At 39.3% G+C, this 18,457-nt stretch overlaps 1 long non-coding RNA gene across 1 annotated transcript in view; it reads right to left on the reverse strand.

The window, feature by feature from the left end:
* Nucleotides 1–17,698, reverse strand: part of LOC121132851 — a 36,610-nt gene extending 18,912 nt beyond the window's left edge. Inside the window, exon 1 of the long non-coding RNA XR_005869523.1 lies at nucleotides 17,638–17,698. This is a non-coding gene — a long non-coding RNA (uncharacterized LOC121132851). The remainder of the gene's footprint in view (nucleotides 1–17,637) is intronic.
* Nucleotides 17,699–18,457: the final 759 nt, after the last annotated feature.

An 18,457-nucleotide genomic window follows, 5' to 3' on the forward strand; every position in this document is an offset into this window, starting at 1 on the left:
TATGAGGCAGGTAGAACATTAGTAACTGAAGAACCCTCCTGAAAACTCAATCTAAATGCCCTTAACTATTTAGCTGCCCCATCTCATGGGTCCCTGTCATATACAAAGCACCACTCTAGCCCCAAGTAACCAAAGCCTACTCTTGGGAACCTACATCATACTGTAGGAAAGATACCTTGACACACCTAGGATGCAAGTCAAAGTCTCCTTCTAGGAGCGGCTACCTACTCTATTTTCTTTGTTAGCCAGCCCAGCTGGCTTCAGAATTAAGCTAGGGGACTCGGGGGTGGTATTTAGAGCCCTCTGTTGTCATCCCATGTTGAAAATTATATCCTGAAATTATCTTTCAAAGGAGAGGGACTATTGACTTTAGGAGAAAGATAGAGCCAAAAAAAAAAAACCCACTTCTGTTTTTTTCCCCCATTAAGCTCCCCCTTGGCATTACAGATTAGTTATCATACTACTTTTTAAAGTCTTCTGAACTTTATAAATGCAAAGCAAATGGCTTAACTCTCCCTTTTTAAAGTGGTTTCTACATTTTAAATGGCCTTTAAATAAAACTGCATTCTCACACTTTAGAGCCACAAAGAAAAATTGCTGTGTATTTTTTTTCATTGTAAGTTTCATGGATTGTCTTTTCAAACCAAATATATTTATTTTCCCATGGATGAAAATAAGAATCAGTTGTTTTCATGCGCCTTCACTGCAGACAGAGCCCTTGTGCTGCAAATCACTCTGTAGAAATGACTCCTGCAGGTGTGTGGGGCCATTCCCCAAACCTGCTAGAAAATTCCACGATAAACACCCCATCTCCATTCAGATGCCTCTCTCTGGGATCTACCCTGCCTAGTTCTAAGCAGACTATGTGGAGAGGACGTCTTGTCTGCTTTAGCTGGTTATCATTCTTGTTTCCGAAGGATTTCAGAGGAGACCATAAGCTTGTGACAGAGTGAATTTGTGATCTTATCCAATCATCTGGGCTGTTTGCAAAACTTCAGTAGGTGGCAGCGTTTTGTTGATAAATGTTTTGTTAGCCAAGTGATCTCATTTAGTGCAACTGTTGCAATATTAATAAACTGAACTTATGATCGTGTTTGCCAGGACTGGAAATATTGCCATTCTATGCAGCGGGTGCTCTTATCTGAACTGACAGCAACATCCATTGTGTTAGAGATGGAGTAGGGTGCCTCAGAGCGATTGTGTGTGTGCTGTTATAAAGAGGAGTGATAGAGGCAGGGAAAGGAGTTGGTAAGCAAGGCTAGGGAGGAAGAAAGAGAACATGAAGGGATTGAGATAAGATAAGATGCAACCAGCCAGGTTACCCATGACCTGGCTGGTTGCAATGAAACTCTGGGGTGACCCAAGTGGGCATCCACTTCTTGGATGCCCTATGCAACTCCAAATGACCCTGAAGGTGACGCTGGAAAACGCAAAGAAACTGGCCCACAATGCTGGGTCTAGGAAGCAGCTCAGATTCCCTAAACTTGTATGTTGTGAAGCAAATGAGAATGCCTACATCTTCTCAAGGCTGGACCAGTGTTCTGGTTCCTCTCCAAATGAAAACTTCAGTCAGCACATCCCAACTGAATCACAAGACAGGGTCAGACCGGCCTCTGGGAACGGAGGGATGGCAAGCCCTTCACCCGAAGCTGTGGCCTGTCACAGCAGCCTCCCTCGGGTCTCATTATTTCCTTGTGTAGTCCCCCCACTTTGAGAGTTGTGAAGATCTAGCTGAGGATGCCTTAGAAACTGTCCACTCTGAGAGGGTGTGAGGTACCTTCCCATTTTCAAAATGTTCCCAAGTCAGTCCCCCCAGCATTTCAGACGAGTCTTTGTGATCACAGACACCGAGTTCAGAGCATAGACAGGTTCCCCCGCCATTTCTTCTATTCCGCTATCTTCGTATACAAGAAAGACAAGTTTCATCAGCTGACTCAAGTCTTTCCCCAGTAATGGCGCCTTGTCAGTTGGATGGGGCACCTGTATCAGTGTCCACTGCAAGTAATCCACATGCTGTGTGACCTCTGTTGTCTTGAACCAGTGGGTTATCTGTCATCTCTGCTTGGACTGTCCTTTTGTAGGTAGAAGGGCCCAGCCCTATACAGACTCCAGGAGCTCCATTTAAAGTAGTCAGTACAGCCGGGCGGTGGCTCACATCTGCGATACCCTTACACATGCCTTGTATCACATGAGGAATCACCACAGATGCAGTGAGTGGCTCTCTTTCTCCAGGTTGTCAGTCCTTTGCACACAAAAGCCTGTCGCAGTCAACTTTGTTTATCCCCACCATCCAGCACAGTGGTTTGACAAGGAGATTTCTCAGAATTAACTAGTGAATTGATGCCTTTACATTATACATGAGAAGGATAGCTTCAATACTTTGTGTGTGTGTGTGTGTGTGTGTGTGTGTGCGTGTGTGTAAATCTTTTTTTTTCTGTGATACTGTGATTGCATTCTTTATTATGGTGAGACACACATATATACCATTTCAGACACTGAAGCCTAAGATTCGATCCTCTGCGTGCCTAACTTTTTTTGGATAATTTATCCTGCTAAATTTACTTTAGTTTTAATTAAATTATAATTACATCATTTTCTTTCCCCTGTCTCTTCCTCCAGCCCCTTTCATGTTTTCTTCATCTCTGTTGCCTATCAAAGTCATGGGTCTCTTTTTATTAATTACTATTATTATATTCATACAGATACAAATAAATAATCAATCAATAAATAAATAGAATCTGCTGGATCTGTTTAGCATTCCTTGTATATATATGTTTTTAGACTTGATATCATGGTATTGGATAACCAAGTAGGGAACTCATTCTGGGGAAGACTAATTTCCCCCATCTCACTGGGTATTAATTTCCTATCGCTTTTTATCTAGGAGAGAAACCCTGTGAGATTTCCCCCCATTTGTTTTTATGTATGGCCAACACCCATGGAGGTCAGAGATGGCATGTGACAGCTTGAAACCAGAATTACATATTGCTGCGAGCTGCTGTGATGATCCTGGGAATCAATTCATGGACAGCATGTGTTCTTAACCACTGAGCCATTTCCCCTGCCCCCGCTTAGACAACTCTTAAAGCCTTTCCACACTTCTACAAACATTTTTCTAATACTGATTTATTGGCTAGGTCACCATGCCACAGAGTGTTTGGGAAATAAAAATTGTGTAACACGCCATTCATAGCAGGTATCCATATGTACATGTTTCCAACAGTTCAGAAAGAATAGTGACATCTATGATGAAAGTGTTACACAAAGTTAGAAAAGATGGCAAATTTTTTAGAGAAAGGACTAGAGTTCATAGCATTAAAGCAGGACACACTTATTGAGCACCTGTTATTTCTGACCAGTCCTTTAGATATATAAACTCAGACAGGAAGGGGTTTTGGAAAAGGCATTGTGGTAAACCTCCAACTTTGGGGAGCTGTTATGATCTAGCTTGTAAAACCATGTGAGATGTTGGGGAGTGGAAAAATAATTTTTGTTCGACTTCTGTTCTATACCATAAGTGTCATGATTATGACATTGCAATGTGAATGATAGCCTTCCCTCCCTCCACTCTCTCCATACTAGACAATCAATGCCTGCATGCATGCACACTACATGTCATGTATGTCTACAGTGCCATGGAAAGCTTCACATCTGCCAACAGATGCTCATAGCATAGCTGTCCATACCCACACTTAGATAAAGGTTTAATTTGGAAACAAATCATCACTGGTGTTTCCTGCATCTAGAAGATCCAATAAAGTCTCAACCTGTCATTCTGATTCAGCAGTATTCACTCTCTTCTGGAAACTTTGTACCCAAGTTGACACACCCACGGCTCATTTTAGAACAGTCACTAGTGCAGCAGAGCCCCATCAAGTAGTCAAGTCATTGGTCACAAGATTCAGGGAGCAACCCATACCTCCATTCTTCCATGATTTGCCTCCCCACCCAAAATCCAAATTCTAACTGGTTGAACCAAGCAAGTTCCTCCTCCTGTGGAATGAAGAGAAAACACATTACAGAAAACGTGCATCCCTTTATCTCATTTTGTTATATGGATGACAAAAATAGAGTGCATGATTATGGAAGACCAAACAGTATTTTTTGTGGCTTGTCTCCCTAATTATATAGTACATAATAGTATGCTACTCTCCTAATTTCACATCTAATAACAACTGGCCTAATAGAAGGTCTACAATTGGCACAGCTAACTAGATTTGAGTGGACACTGGACATATGAGAAATACTACCCTTAATTTTAGACAGTAGCTACAGAGCACTACATAATATGAAGAGCAGGAGAAGTCTTTGAAGACTCCCACTGCTCAGTGATGAAATTACAATTTGACATCTATGCTAGTTCTCCCAGGTCTCATTATTTAAATGACTTATTATTAGAGCATTGACCATCAAATGAAATTAATTTCAAATCTGACACAAAGTGACATTGCAAAATTCATTACAAGAACCGCTTTTACTTCACAATCGAGAGGCCCATGCAGTTGTCTTAAGTCCAGGAAACCAATGATGCTATGTACCAGAAGGAGCAGTGGGCAGGAGACTTAGATGCGGGTACCAGCTTCCATTCTTGTTCCAAATTAGATGAGTTTATGTAAATTACTTCTTTTCTCTTGGCTTCTGTTGTCTTACTGGCAAGAAGAGGCCAGGCCTTTGCTAAGCACCCTCCAGCCTTAACATTCTACAGTGTTGCTAGCATTCTGTGATACTGGCCCAAGAAACTCCATGGGAACCTATTGGATTTTACTTTTCATTCTTTCCAAATAGACATAGCCAAAGCTGACTGGGTGATCAGAATGCTGGCATGGTATTAGAGTGATGACTACAGATGAAAGTTGGGAGGAAAAGATCTGAACTGTTGAGGATGGATGCATAGACCTTCTTCATCCTTATAATCATTACAAGTAGGGTTTGACATCCACCACTCTACCTCACTGAAGTCATATTCTTGCCAAAGCCAGCAAAACCCTCCACAGAGAGAAACCCAAGTGTAAATTCCCAGTTTCCATCTCATTTGATGCATCTCCTCATCTTTTAAATAATGTCTCTACTTAGATTCCACCACACAAGACTCTTGGTTCCATTTCCCACTTTTTTTCTTGTCATTCTTCCACACTCTCTCTATCACTTTGATTTCTTATGAAGGATATACTTCAAGGATGATCTAAAGATACACCCTTACTTTAAACAAGGTACAAAGAGAGGAGACCCCCCTTTTATCTCCAGCTATATAATCTTAATTCCATACTCAAATATTTATCTGTTTATTGATGTCTGAATACATAGCAGAATTACTGATTTAAAATATTCAAAATTAAACCCTTGATATCCCTACTTAAATTTGTCCCATCTCAGTAAGGGCTTTTTTATCCTTCCAGATGTGGAGCTAAGAACAATGAATACTCCCTTTATCATCCCATAAATAACCAGTTAACAAACTACATTGGCTTTACTTTCAGAATATAGCTTTAATAATATCACCTCTACTACACACATACTCTATCAATTAATGCAATCTCCTTCTTCGGACAGGTTTACCTATTTTCATTTTTACTTTCCATAGATTATGATTAATATCACAACCTTGTGGATCTATCATGAGGTACTTCAAATGAGGCGATTTCTCTGTATAAAAGCCTATAATAATTTCCTCTCACTCAGTTTAGAAGTCAGAATTTTCTTTGTGGCCAAAAGCAGCCACATAAACTCTTCCTTGGTCTCACTTCCAATTATATCTCATGTACTTTACTCAATCATCTCTGGCCATTCACCATCCAGGCCTGTTTGCTCCTGGAACATGTTCAATATATTGTTGCCTTTCAGCGTATTACCAATTATACCCTTTGCCTGGAACTCTGCCTGTGGCTTTCTTTTACCATTTTTCACGTATTAATCAACTCTCACCTTCTCAGGAAGCATTACTATTTCTACTTTATAATTACAATTCAGCCATCCATGTTTGCCACATTGCGCATTCCTGATTCTGTAGACCAACATCCTTCTGACACACAGATGCTGTATTACATATGTACACTGTTAGCTCTACTTAGCTTCATTACAATGTAAGCTAAACAGTTTTTGTTGTTGTTGTTGTTTTGACTGTTGGATTTTATTTGTGTAATGCTGTATCTCTAGCAAATAGGAGATTTTCTGGCACATAATGGACACTCAATTTTATTCAATGAATGAATTTCTCTTTTTCAATATTCCAATAATGCCCAAGTATTATAGTAAATGATGAACTGCTCTAATATAAGTTGTGGAATGTCTGCAGCCATACCGCCCTGAATGTGTCCAATCTCATCTAATATTAGTTGGGGGACTAAACAGAGAAAGGAGTAATACCTTTGTCTCAGTATTTTAGTTACAGTGATTGTGATTTATTTTTGTATTGAACAGTGAAAAGGGCCTTATATTGGAAGCCAGGTAAGACTGATGTCAAATTCTGGTCATGTCACTTGTCACCTAAATAGTCTTCAGAAAATTTTCATAGCCAACTATGAAATTGATGTAATGAGGGAGCTTTGCTACCACTCAAGGTTTTGGAGAAAATGATAAGCACTGATTTATATAGTGTGTAGCACAGTGTCAGGTACAGACTGGTTTCTTGATACAAGTTGTTTTGAGTGCTTGAATTGCATGAATTAATCAAGAGTGCTAAGGCTCATGTAAGGTTCAGTACTTAACCCCTTTCTTCCCAAGAGAACACTTTGATCCAGAGGAGAAAGCTTTGCAGGAGAAATTTCTAGCATCAGCGGCAATGAAGGATATTTTCACTGTCAATGGAAGGAAAGGCAAAGGAGAGGAATGGGTGGGGAGGGCATCTCCCAGGCCTCCCTACACTCTGTGGGAATCCAGTCTCATTAGAACCCCACTTGTCCACGTGTCTAGGTGCCTAATAGAGTGAGAGACTCACTCAAGAGACCATCCGTGACTTCTATAACACCGAGGCAGAGTGTCTTTGAAGATGAAAATCCTAACAGCATGCTCCCCACAGAGATAAATGCTGAAAGGGAGAAAAGACAAGCATGCAGGGTAAGGGCAGGGTGAGGAGAAAGAGATGAAACAAAAACTAGCCATCGTTTCTGGTGTAATAATTGCTGTATTAATACCTGAATGCCTAACATACATGCCTGGTGGCATGTTAAATGAGAAATTTCAAAGACTGTAAATAGAAGAATGATGAGACTACTTGACCCTACCAGTTGGGATTCACAGGCAGCCAGCAGTTGGCATTCATAGACTCGTATTCCCCAGCCCCCACCCGTGGAGAGACGCTGGCTCCTGACATACCCTTCCTTTAATAAGCCAATAAATATTGATTCCGACCTGGTTGCCACTTGTTCCCCTAACATCTTCTTTCATTCCAAGACTTCTGGAAACTATAAAAAGCTCATTTCCAGATTCCAGCTTGGCTAGAAGGACTTGGTGTTTTCAATCAGATCTCCCAGAGGTCTGATAGCAATCGTTATGAATGAGAAAAGGCATTTTGTATTCTTCTCTGCTTGCCAGCAGATAGATGGAGCTGGGCTCACACCACACTAAGGCTAGGTTGGGATTAAAGCTCTTATACCTCTTCTCACCTTGGGAGGGTCACAAAAGGTGTGGGGCAAAAGTGGTCTAATAGCTAAAGGGTGGGCCAATAGGTACTTCAAGGTGGCTTTGAAACCAGATTCATGATCAAATGTTGAGTAGTGAGTCATTTTTTGTTCTTATTAGGCACCCATCCTGGCAACATAGCTATGAAGAAAATGATTTTCAAACAATATTCATGATGATGAAACTTGAATTTTAGAAAAAATATATGGCCATATGAGCATACTTGACCTATGTGTTGAAATAATCATTATTTTCATTTTTCTCAGGATCCTAGTAGTTAATAGGAATCTGTTAAGAACCTACTATACACTTAACATTGATGGTGTAGAGCATCAGCAACAGACAAGCAGACAAGTATAGTTAAGAATTAGTTTCCTTACTCTGAGAGATTTCACTAACTAGCAAAGGGGAGGAGAACCCGTATTCAGTCTCTAGCCCATCACATTTTGGGGGCACACTCCCATTAGAGACTCTGATGACAATAACCAAGAATTCAAGCACACATGTAACCCTATTTCATTTTATAGGTTGGCATCCTTACTGGGACCTCCACATCCCAAGATGAGGGTGAAGCTCTCATCACATTTTCCTACGGCCTTTCCTCATTCTTTGGAAATATATGCTTTGAGTTCCCAATTTGTCTAGAGCTATCTATCTGTCACCTAGTAATACTTTAAGATAAACGAATGGGTTAATGAGAAGAAATAGGGTGTGGGTGGAGCAGAGTACTGTAAAACAGTGTGCTGAGCCTACCTGGATGCAGTGAAGTACAGAGAAGAAAGGTCCATGTAACTAGAAACTGGGATTGCTGCTATGAGAGCGCTTGAACTAGAACTTGACAAATGGACAGGAAGCAAGCAAAGGGTGAGTGACGTCATCAGATCAGGCATAAATGAGGTACTATTGTAGGAGAATAGTGTGATGTCCTAGAAATAACAATGAGGATATCAGTTGTCCTGTCTACACTGGGAAAAGAACCCATATGAAGAAAAACAAATAAATAGGCTTCCTGGAATCAAGTAACACTATAAAAACGGTGATTGGAAAGCATGTAGAACCAGGGAAGCCACAGTATCTCGCAGCTTAGGTCACTATCAAAGCTATCCCGGCCTTGTGATGAAGTTCTCTCAATTGCTTTACCTTGTGTTGCTTTTACATCCCCTCTTCAAAGGACAGGACAGCTGTTTATCCTTGGGAGGGCTTCCTCAGACAGGTACAAGGTGGCTAATCTCCACTCCATTGAGCACTCCATGCTTGCCCTCTAAGCAACCCTTTGAGTGCGTGTTGACCCAGCATCCAACTCAACATAACGGAGCAGGTACAACTGTATTTTAAAAATGTGAGAGTATTCTCTCTGAAACTTCTGAAAAATTCACAAACCCATGCCTGTGAGATGTGCATATACTTCCACACATTATCCCAGGGGGGTGGATATCACAAGGAAGCGGCAGCTGAAAAAAGTCCTTTGGTTGGGCAGGGTTGGAGGAAGGCTTTGCCATGGACACACTTTCACTGACCGTCCTCGTTTCTGATGGCTATAATTGACTCCAGAGAGAAATTCCCAGCATCTTTGTTCCTACATGTCTTCCCTATCTCTAATGCTAGGAGAATACATGACCACAGGGATGAGGGATAGCTGAGAAAACTCATGGGAAACAAGCTCAGTAAACAGAGGAAGTGGCAGAACCTTACCCTGCGAAGGATTTCTCACTTCACAGGACTTAAACCAAGGCTCTGAATTACTCTTCCTACACTTGCTAGAGACAAGCACACTGAATACCAAATTGCAGCCATCCTCAAAACTGCGCACTACTTAACAGCCAAGATTAATTATAAAAGTCCCATCTACTTTTAATAGCCTTCTTCTACAGTGAAACTCTGCATAGAGACTCTGAGGACCTGTGTGGAGGACAGGCCTCATCCGATAAAGTAATCATACCCATTCATCATTTGTGGCTAAAGGAGAGCAGAGACTTAGGCCAGAGTTGGACATTCATGATACTATCTTCCTCTGTACCATCTTCATATGTCTGTATACAGGTTCCTTTTTTTAAAACTTAATCAACAAAGAGGGACAGTATAAAAAATTATGAAATGTCAAGGAAGACATAATCACTGAAGCAGGGGATATTCTGCATGAACAAGGCTCATGATCACTCACAAAGATGTTGATGTCCTGATGTCTATTCATTTATCTGCTGAATCAAAGGGTTAGTGGAAGAGTGGGGGGAGGATGGGGAGCCAGGCATGATTAACAATAGGTGCAAGGCAGGATGAGCTAGATTAAACTGCTCCATATGCAAATTATACAAGCCTGATTGCATCAAGCCATGCACAGTTTAATGAGGGTAGTAAGATGCCTTTATCTCTGCTTGGATATGTTCCTAAAGGGAAGGCTGTTCTCAGATAAAGCACACTTTAATAAGGAGATTTTTCATTACAGAGTCGATGTGCATTTGCATATCTCTCCCTCTGCTTCAGGCCTCCTGTTTCACCCTCAGTCTCTTTCAATCTCCCTCCTGCCTTTTCCTTCTCTTTGTCAAACTCCCTCCCTTCAGATCCACCAGCCTGTGTCTGATCTACAGGGCTATTCTGGGCTCTCATTTCTTTTTGCTGTTGCTGTAAACGGAAATCAGTAAACATTTGCATGTTGTTGGCATATATTTTAAAAGCATGTGTATTCGGTGCAAATTGAGGAGAGTCCTACATAGATGAGATTAAGATCTTCAAAATACAATCTGAGCAGTTATTTATCTCTGAGGAGTTTCAATTTGTTTAGCCTTCCATGTTTCTTGAAATTCTTTAAATGGTTACTTGGATATGTTGGGGGTAATTCTCTCTCTCTCTCTCTCTCTCTCTCTCTCTCTCTCTCTCTCTCTCTCTCTCTCTCTCTTTCTCTGTGTGTGTGTGTGTGTGATATTTACTATATATTCATATATATTAAATACATAGTAGTATGTAATAAATATGTACATATTTTTGCTCTTTGCTTTTACTGAATACTGTGCTGACTTAAGGCACATGTTTAAAATCAAGCCTTGGAGTTGGAGTCCCTGATTTATCTCTTAGTAACCTTATTCACTCTCAGATGAAGCGATATTGTGAAAATCCAACATTTTTCAGATTTCCAAGTAGTACATACAAGTCACTTCCATATGCTTTTTTGAACAGAAAGATTACTAAGAGCAAAGGCCACATCCAATATGGTGCCCTATCTATTGAACCACATACTCCTGATAAATTAAATAGTTTACATTACAATGGATGTTTCAGAAGGATTGCATAGGCAGAGAAAAATGGTGGTTAAGTACAAACAATAAAATTTAAGTTACTTATTTAAGTGTAAAATTATATCCATTTGATTACGTGCACAGCACCACGTATCTTTGCTATTCTTTTGTTGCTATGATGAAATATTATAAAAAGCAACACAAGGGATAAGCTCTGGTTTCCAAGTCACAGTCCATCATAGCTGGGAGGTCATGATGGCAGATACTGGAGGAAATGGCCATGTTATATCCACCTCTGGGAAGCATAGATCTTGATTATATGTATTCTATTACTCCACTTTCTTTCTCCAACCTTATACATTCCAGGATCCTCCAGGAAATGTTACAGACCCACAGAGGGCAGATTTTCCCATCCTAATTAAGCCAATCAAGATAATCATCACAGGCATGCCAAGAGGCCTGCCCGCCTTCCTGATGATTCTAACTTCTATCAAGTTGAAACTAACCATCACACTGTGAAACCATCACTACTATGGAGATGTGTGCATAGTAATTGTCTCCCACGTCCCCATCCATCCATTTCATTCTTCCTTTCTCTACTCTACTTCCTGTTTCTCATGAAATTATTGGTTTGCTTCTCGCCACTGCAGATTCTATAATAACCTACAAATTAAATAATAAATTAAGTACTTTGTATCTGCATTTTCATCTTACATATTTATTTTGACATTCAATCATGTTGTTGCATGTATCTAACTGATTGCTTTCAAGGCTGAGTAACATGATATAAAAACACATATTTGCTTATCTCTTCCCCATGTTGTAGCATTGATGGTTTACAAATAAAGCTACTATAATGGTTGTGTTCAAACCTTCCTATGTTCCCTTTCTCTTAGGTAAATACCTTGTAGTAGAATGGTCAAGGCATAGTCTATGTATCCGATGAAGGTCTTAAGAAAAGATCCTCACTTATTATATATTTTTTTTCAGAAGCAGCTCACCAGAGTTTCAAATCATTCATGTCCTCAGAGATTACTACTGTCAATCTCCTCAACATTAGTCATCATGATAGATGCACAATGGGTCTTAGTATTAAGCAGGGTTCTCCAGAGACAAAGAGGCAACAAAAAAGATGGATAAATAATATATAGACAGACAGATGGGTAGACAGAATGACAGTCAATGTTGTCAGTTTTATAGGTTTACAGTCACCTGGGAGATAGGCTATTGAACATGTCTATGGGTATAATCTTGATTATGATATTTGAATTGGGAACTCTCAACAAATATGGGTGCACCATTCTCTGACGGGGATTCTGGACTGTGTAAAATTTACCATAAATGGAGTAGGGTTAGAGGCAGGGGAATGCAGCATCTATTCATTCATTCATTCATTCATTCATTCATTTATATACTGGTCACTTTTTCTGACCATGGACATAACGTGACAATATGATAGACTATTCTTTGAACTGTGGACCTTCTCCATTAAGTTATGTTGGTTAGAGTATTTTATCAAAGCAACAGGAAAATAAACCAAGACAAAGAGATTATAGATAAATTGATGGATGTTACATGAAAGATATATATATATATATATATATATATATATATATATATATATATAGACAGTTGCAGTTGTTAGATGGTAGATCAAAGGTGATTTGCTCAAGGGATGGTCTCAGAATATGGAAGCTGAGAAGTTTCATGACAAGGCATCTCAACATCTAGAATCTGCAGGACTTCTGCTATAAGTATGGTTGTCCAATTACTAAAGAGTCCAGAATTATGATGTTGGGGAGGCATTCTACCTCTAAGAGTGAGTAAAGAAAATTATCATTCTCTACTTTTTGTCCCATTTGGGCTGCTAGACGATTACATAGTGTCCAAACATCTTGAGGGGAGCTCACTCAGTCTCAGTCCACTCACTCACAAGCCAGCCCCATTTGGGAACATCTTCCCATACATGTTCAGAAATAATGCTCTACCCTTTCTCTGCATAGTTATTGATACAGCCTATGTTGGCAACTAGAATTAACCATCACATACACTTCCTCTCATCTCCAAAGATGAAAGTTGAAGCTTTTGACTTGAGGCTTTCTTTCCCGATTGAAGTACTTAACATGATAATTTGTAATATAAACACAATTTTGTATCTCACCAATATTGATACTATGTTTTAGATATTTTTAAAGTCAAACTATTTTCTAATTCTTTCTAATTTCACTTCTGCTTTCATCTCTAAACCACAGTTTGTTTAGAGATGTGTTATTTGATTTCCAAATATTTGAGGATTTTCCAGAGCTCTGTCTGTTACTTCGTTCCAGAGTAATTCAAGTATGCAAGCAAACCCACTTTATATGACTTGTGTCCTTTCAGATTTATTAAGGTTTGTTTTATAGCCCAGAATATGGTCTCCCTCAGTAAATACCCTGTGCACACTTGAAGATAATGAACACGGTGCTGCTATTTGGTGGAATTCAGCAAATATTAATCTGACAAAGTTGGCTGATGGAGATTTCTAAGTCTTCTGCTTCCCCACTCATCTTCTGTCTACTTATTCCATGAGTTATTGAGAGAGAGGCATTGTACTTCCTGCCTTTACTTAGTGATCTGGTGATTCTTCCCTGAAGCTGCCCGGTTTTTCATCATGCATTCTAAAGGTCTGCTATTGCACAATAAGCATTTAGCATACTATCCCCTCTTTATAAACTGATCCTTTACTATTATGAAGTGATTTTCTTTGTCCCTAGGAATCTCTTTGCTTTGACAAATTTTAAGTGATAATATTAGTCACTCTTGGCTTCCCTTATTTATGTTGCTAAATATTATTTTAATGTTTATTCATTTTACATTTTATCTAGTTAGTCATTATATTAAAAATGTTTCTTGCAAGCACCACTAACCCATTGGCTCTTACTTTTGTATCATATTTGACAATATGTATGTGGTGTTTAGCCCAGTATTGTTTATTATCATTTTTCCACAGGTTATAGTATTTCCTTGCTATTTGCTTTATACTTTTTCTGTCTGACTTATTTTCTCTCTTTCCTTCAATTTTATAATTTTATTTGACCTCTCTGATTGACTTATTAGCTATTGATATCTAAACAGTGGTAATAATTAAACTACTCAATTCATCATAGTTTTATATAAAATGGTAAAATGTTTTTAAATGATATTTTACAAAATTCTTTCAACAATTAAGCTTCCTCAATATGTCCCATCATAGTTGAATGGATTCAATTTCATTTACATTGTTGTTGTTTTCACATAAGCACTCTATTACATTTTTTAGAGGCTTAAATAACCACATTTTTAAAACTTGGTATTTATCAGTGTAGTTACTCTTTGAGGTAACTTTAATTTCTTCGAATCAATATATCATTCAATATCATTATTTTGTTATAGATCATATATTTATTTCTGATGGTGATGAATACCTTTAGGTTTTGCACATATGAAGAACTCTTTATTTTGATTTTGAAAGATATCATCAAGGATGGAGAGATGACTTCATATTAAAAGCACACAGCTCTTTCAGCAGATCTGAGTTAAGGTCCCAGCACCCATATTGGGAAGGTGATAACCACCTTTAGCTCCAGCTCCAAAGGATATTACATCTTCCTCTGGTCTCCATGGGTACTACACACACACACATGCTCACACACACACACACACATAAACAAACAAATAAATCTTGAAAGATATACTATTGGACATTGATTTCAGGCTGGCCCTTTTCTACATTGAAGGGAGCTACTTTCCAATCTTCCCAAGTGGTTCGTGCCCCATGAAGCAGCATATGAATCCAGGAAAAGAATGTAATCCTGTGAAAATACACTAGCAAATGAACTACCCAAATGACCAGCATGGCAAATTAGATAAGGATCAGGTGCCAGGAATATTTCAGGCAACCCTAGCACTGGAGACATCAAGTCTGGAGGACGAAGACTAGCTGAAGATCAGAGACTGGCTAGAAACGAGAGTTGAACTTCTGCCATCCTTGGCTTGTGTCCCTGTGTTTGTAAACTACCCATCAGTACTGAAATACACAGAATTTTTTAAATGTTCAAGACATGATATATCTTCAATAGAGTATGAGGACTTGGTCAGCATATTTCCAGTCTTCTGAGGCATTTATGAAGATTTTCCTATGTGAGAAGATGATGAATTACCTCATATAGTTTATAATTAAGACTTCTGTGTACTCAAAGAGAAAATGCAAAGAAAATGTACTGTCTGCGGCTGTTTGTCTGATTTATGACTAAGGCGTGTTCTGCTATTGTTGTCAGCTGTGCTTATAAAACTACACCCAGAATTTTGACTGGGCTAAGCAATTCTGGAATACAAGCATGGTCATGACCTTTCTCCACCAAAATCCTTCGCCATCCCTTGATGACCAGAGATTTGGGAAGCACAGCTTCATGTGTTTGCAAGGTGTTGGATTATTAAAAGTCATTCCTTACTTTTGTTTGGTAAAGATCTCCATAATGATGTGTTTACTGAAGTTATAAACAATTGAACATACCAATTCCAGTCCTTAACATATGGTAATAAATATTTAAGAAAGTAACTGCATGCCAAAGAGATATTTCTATGTAGTGATCCTATCAGAGCTCATGAGCACATGGAAGGTTATAAAGAAACAGGAACTCTTACCCATGGCAACTATATGTTCTGGGTGAATGCTGACCCTTGGCTTCAAGTCCAAGACATGGTAAAGAAAGACAATTATATTCAGGCATGCATGCATTCATTTTATTGACTTCTGCATTTCAAATAAAGTTTGCAGTTTTAGCAGCTTCTCTCAAATAATTTATGCTGCTTACATATCTATAGATACTCACATTTATTACACAGAAATCTATGTTGCTCTCAGTCTGTGAAGGCTGTGTTCTGTTTTCTCATGTTATTAGTCATGAAAGGCCCCAGTGGCTTAGAATCATAATTCTTCTACATCTATTCATATAGGTACCTAATTTTTAAGATGACAATTGCTATTTAAAATGAATTGTTGCTTTAATGCTCTTCTTAGATGGATCAGAGAATATAGGAGTCAACAGGGAATCCAACTAGGATCATTGGACTTTTGTATGAACCCAAACAAATGTTCAGCCCTCCTTCTTGTGAAAAGTAAATAATTCTTACCATCAACACCAAAAGTTTAAATGCCAGCTCTTCTAAATGTTTATAACCCCAACCACTGTAAACAAATGTATTCTTTGCTAAAGTCCACAAAATCAAAATTCCATGTAATCCAGCAAATAAAGAGTACAAAAGTAAACAGTATGTTACCTTTCACTTGTGCTGTTATTCTTTGTATGGTAAATTAGATAGTTATGAAAGTTATACATCTGAAGTCTTACATCATATTCTCTCTGTATAGAAGCTTAAAGAAATACAGTCAACCAGCTACAAAGTAAGTTTAGGATTAGAAAGAGGGCTCTGCAAGGAAAAGCACTTTCCATAAGCCTAAGTAAATCCCTGGGACCCATATGGTAGGAAGAAAGAACTGATTCCCAAAAATTGTCCTGTGACCTCCACATATACATGGTATCACACATATGCATACACACACACACACACACACCAAAAATGCAATAAAATTGTTAAAAGTAAAACTTTAAAAAAGAAGTTCTAATATACTTATGTTCCTACAACATCAAAAAGTGAACAAATTAACTAATTAATAGTACCAAACAGCATTATTCAAATTCCTTTCTTCCGGTCCTTATTTCTCTTCTACACAGTTTCTCAGAGCCTTATGTCTAAAACCAACTCCAAGTTCTCAGCCATAGTAATAACCCCTGCCACACAATGGTGCAAACACACGCACAAACACACACACTATCTCACACCCTCTCATCTCAGAATTTGTTCTGCTTTTCTCTTTCTTCCACTCCCTAGGTCTCTGCGACTCTATCTTTCTCCTAACTCAAAAGCATTAATAATTCAGTAATCAGGCTAGGGAGGGACTAGATGAGGAGTTTGGTGAAAATGTACATTCTTCCTTGGCATGGGTGAAGCGTGTCTCCCCCCAGTTCATGAGCTGGAAACATAAACTATCAAGGCAGTGTTTGTGAAGCAGGTCCTTCAAGAGGTCAAACACATGTTCAATGCCATTGTTCCAGGAGTGGGGTTTTGAGACTGGATTTGCTCTCCCCCACCTCCACACGCCTCTTTTACACCCTTCCATTTCTCCTCCCCATACTATGACTCAAAATGGGACCTTTGCCAAATGCTGGCACTTGAACCCCCAAGCCCTAGGACACTAAGCCAAACAAATAGCTTTCATTTCTATGTCACTCTATCTGTGGAATTCTGTTCAAGAGGCACAAAACAGACTAAGGTGATACTATACAGAGTAACAGAATGAGAAGTAAGTGATAGTGGTCAACTTTGTAAGTTTTGACTGCCTGTTGAAGGACATCAAAATCCTACGAAGAAGTCAATCTGATTATCTAGAATGTTCAAAAGTATTAATACTTCATGAGAATCAGTACTGTCACTCTCCAGTTCACACCATAATGTGCCAGATCCTAAGGACAATGATTCAATCATGCATGCCACACAAGCTTTACCCCAGAGGAAGATAAGCAAGAGGCACAGCCTGTTTGGTGGCAGTCCGTAAGTAAGGACTATCTTTTACAGTTTTTAAGTGCTTGAGTTAAAAGAAAAAAGAGTCAAAAGAAAAGTAATAGTTTGTGACACATTGAAAGCACATTTCAATTACAACCCAAATGTCGGTAGCCATAAATAAGTCTGATTGGAACCCAGCCATACGCACCCTTTCCTGAATTTGCACTCTGACTGCAGAGGTGAGTGAGGAGAGTCACGGTGACTTGCAGAGCCCGAAATAGCCACTATCTGGCCTTTTATAGAAAACGTTTGCTGACCCCAGCTTGTTCCCTAACACTCTCATCTCATCTGGTCCAGGAAGTTACACTAATGTCTGTTTAATATTTAGACAGCAAAAGGTCACTGGAGGGAGCTAACATGAACTTTTCCATCCTAGGGGAAAACAGGATGCCACAGCATCACTGTCCTGAAAACTCCCAAGCCTCAGAGTGGCTGGGTATATGAAGAGAGTGCATATTTAAAGGAGAAAGAGTGAGCCCTGGGTGCTCTAGTTACTAATTTTGTCTTTATTAAAACAGAGTCAAAGACCTAAAAATTGTGATTTTTTTTAACAGCAATTTTGTCAACAGCAAGGCCAGAATTAACTTGCATGAATGACAGTCTTCATTATTTCAGCTGGGTTCCTGATGCCCTTCTGTTTCTCACTGAAGACGCCCGGTTATTTCCTACTGGATGATGGTCCCATCTCACCCTTGAGACACAAGTACTGCTTGAAATGGTGGAATGAGAAACAGCAGACACGAAGTCAGCCACCCTTCTCAGAGAAGACAAGCGATGAGTGCACCAGGAAATACTGAAATCCTGCATTACGTGCATCTCAGGTTGCCCAGTCATTCCTCTGTTGTTCTATCCTTGTGTCTGCTCACTTCTGGGGTGAGAGTACCCTCAGCCTGGATCTTTCATGTCTAGCTCATTCCCTGGGCGTGCTCACCCTCGCTCTGGTCTTCTCAAGCCACTTGAAACTTTTC

The sequence above is a fragment of the Mesocricetus auratus genome, unplaced genomic scaffold (genome assembly GCF_017639785.1).
Source record: "Mesocricetus auratus isolate SY011 unplaced genomic scaffold, BCM_Maur_2.0 Super-Scaffold_100018, whole genome shotgun sequence".
In the NCBI taxonomy this organism is placed as follows: domain Eukaryota; kingdom Metazoa; phylum Chordata; class Mammalia; order Rodentia; family Cricetidae; genus Mesocricetus; species Mesocricetus auratus.